This window comes from Triticum dicoccoides, chromosome 3B (assembly GCF_002162155.2).
Source record: "Triticum dicoccoides isolate Atlit2015 ecotype Zavitan chromosome 3B, WEW_v2.0, whole genome shotgun sequence".
NCBI classification, from domain to species: Eukaryota; Viridiplantae; Streptophyta; class Magnoliopsida; order Poales; family Poaceae; genus Triticum; species Triticum dicoccoides.
In genome coordinates this window covers 768,480,888-768,483,372 of record NC_041385.1, presented here as the reverse complement: position 1 = coordinate 768,483,372, position 2,485 = coordinate 768,480,888, and the positions used below count along the sequence as shown (strand labels likewise).

At 50.3% G+C, this 2,485-nt stretch overlaps 1 pseudogene; it reads right to left on the bottom strand.

The window, feature by feature from the left end:
- Window positions 1–713: 713 nt before the first annotated feature.
- Window positions 714–1,838, bottom strand: LOC119282133 (annotated as a pseudogene).
- Window positions 1,839–2,485: the final 647 nt, after the last annotated feature.

The following is a 2,485-nucleotide window of genomic DNA, read 5'->3' as shown; positions in this document are numbered from 1 at the left end:
TTCGGGAAGCGCAAGGGGGCGTGGAGCATCCTCACCTCGATGGAAGGTAACAAGTAGGTCCCCGCCGGCGTCCACACAGTCGACGCGGTGGTGCTATCCGATGCACACAAGGTGTTTATTGAAATGCCAAACAGAGAGAGAGGATGAGGACATGCCGACGTGTGGGTCTCACCTGTCATAACGGTCAACTTAATGGTCAAAATAAATAGAGTTGACTTTCTGACCATGTCACGCCTGATGGGTGTGTCCATAAGTTATACATATGACCCTTTTTAAATAAGAGATAAGTTTTAATCTGCACGGTTGATCTCTCTCAAATATCCCAAACTTTTTAAACCGAAGAACACATCAGAAGGGAAATAAAGAAAAATATATAATGTAAAACTAAAGTTTGACCGTGGCCCAACAATTTAGGATCTTTGTTCTACATCATATAACTCGTGATTTCCACTGATAAATTTTAGTCAGACAGTAAGAACCATAGTTTTAAATAGCCGACTGTAAGCCCGCTATAGTGTGCCGTTAAATGGTCTCATGTCCAAAATAGCCCACTATAGCTTCAGTATATCTAATTTGGAGGTCCGTCACTATTTAGTATAGCCCGCTATTTAAAACACTCGTAAAAACAGAGGAAGTATCAAAGCTAGCCGGCAACTTCACCTCTCTATATATAATCATCTTGACTTTATTTCAGCACAATTCTTAATCCGGAGGCATCAATACAGTCGAAATGGTCGACATATGAATATCAACATCTAGTTATTCTGTCAAACCCGGCAGATAAATCCATCTATTTCTTGCACGGAGGAAGGGGAGCACCGCAGAGGCACTTGTTGTGCTGGAAGCTGTAGAGATCAAACCTCGCCATGTTCCCGCCGGCCGGCACGGGGCGCAGAGCCTGTTGTAGCTGACGTTGAAGGCCAGCAGGTTGGCCACGTTCGCGACCTGCACCGGGATGCTGCCATGGATGGCATTGTGGCTCAGGTCCAGGTGGAAGAGCTTCTCCGGGAGCACCACCACGCCTGACAGGTAGAAATCAAAGGCGTTGCGGGGCAGGTCGATGTACTGCAGCTCCTTCCCGCGCCCGAAGAGGCCGGACGCGTCGCCGGTCAGGGCGTTGCGCGAGAGGTCGAGGTGCGTGAAGTTCACTGCAGCGAACGAGGCCGGGATGGGGCCGGTGAGGTTGTTGTGCGACACGTCGAGGTAGACGTCCTGGCCGGCGGACTCGCTGAGGAACATCTGGGGGATGGCGCCGCTGAGGCGGTTGCGGCTGAGGGTGATGCCGGGGATGGCGCCCGGCGACACCGGGATGGCGCCGCTGAGCGAGTTGAAGGAGAGGTCGAGCTGGGTGAGCTTCTTAAGCTTGCCCAAGGAGGACGGCACGGGGCCCGACACGGCCGTCCATGAGATTTCGAGCCTGGAGAGGTTGGTGAGCTTGCCTATCGCCGACGGTATGGGGCCCGATAGCCCCGGGGGTGGTGTAGGAAAAGGTCTTCCAGGTGGGTGAGACCGGCTATGGCGCTGGGGATTGTGCCCGTGAAGTTGGGGTCCTCGAAGACGGAGAAGCCCACGACGCGGCCCGTGGAGCGGGCGCAGGCGGCGGCGAACCAGTCGCAGCAGGGTGTGTCGGGCGCCCATGACGAGGACCAGGACTCCGGGAAGGCGAGCAGCACCGCCTTGTCGTCGGGGTGGCAATCCTTGTAAGTAAGCTCCCAAGAGGGCTCGGCGGTTGCCGCGCCGGCGAGGAGACAGCCGAGGAGGAGGACGAGCAGCGCATGTGAGTGCATCCTCATCCTGCCGGCTGAGTGTGGCTTTGATGTGATGTGAGTCCACTTCGGTGTGCTGCGCCCCACGTCTCTGTGTGCCTCATGGTGGTGCATATATGTACAGCCTCGTCGATGCACTCGGACCACTTGCTGAGCAATGAGCATTGAAGCCTAAGGGTGTGTTTGGTAGCTGTTCCCACCCTAGCATAGTTGTTTCCATTTGAGACATGTCAAGTATAGACATGCTGTGTACATGCATGTGCAGTTGTTTGGTAGTGATGTATGTGTTGAGACATGCTGAGTCGAGATTGTGTTTGGTAGCCTGTATACGAGGTAGGATGCATCAACAATTTTTTTTGCGCCAATACAATTTCGAACAACACTTCGACACTTCATTAATAATTCGAACAATAAACATCTCCGTTTCAACATAATCTGAACAATAAAAATCATTTCGGCTATATATGAATATGAAGAAAAAATTACTGGTCATATCTCAGCATGATTGGGAAATAAAACATTTTAGAAACAAAATCTCAGCAATATAACATCACTAGATCAACTAGACCAAGCTCCTCTCACAATGAATTTTCTTCGTTTTCTTGCCAAATCATTCATCTAAAAAACAAAAACAAATAAAAGTTATCACATGCAATTTTTTTCAGCATGACAAGCAATCAACAAAATTAAGTCTGAGCACAATAGCTACAACATATGAA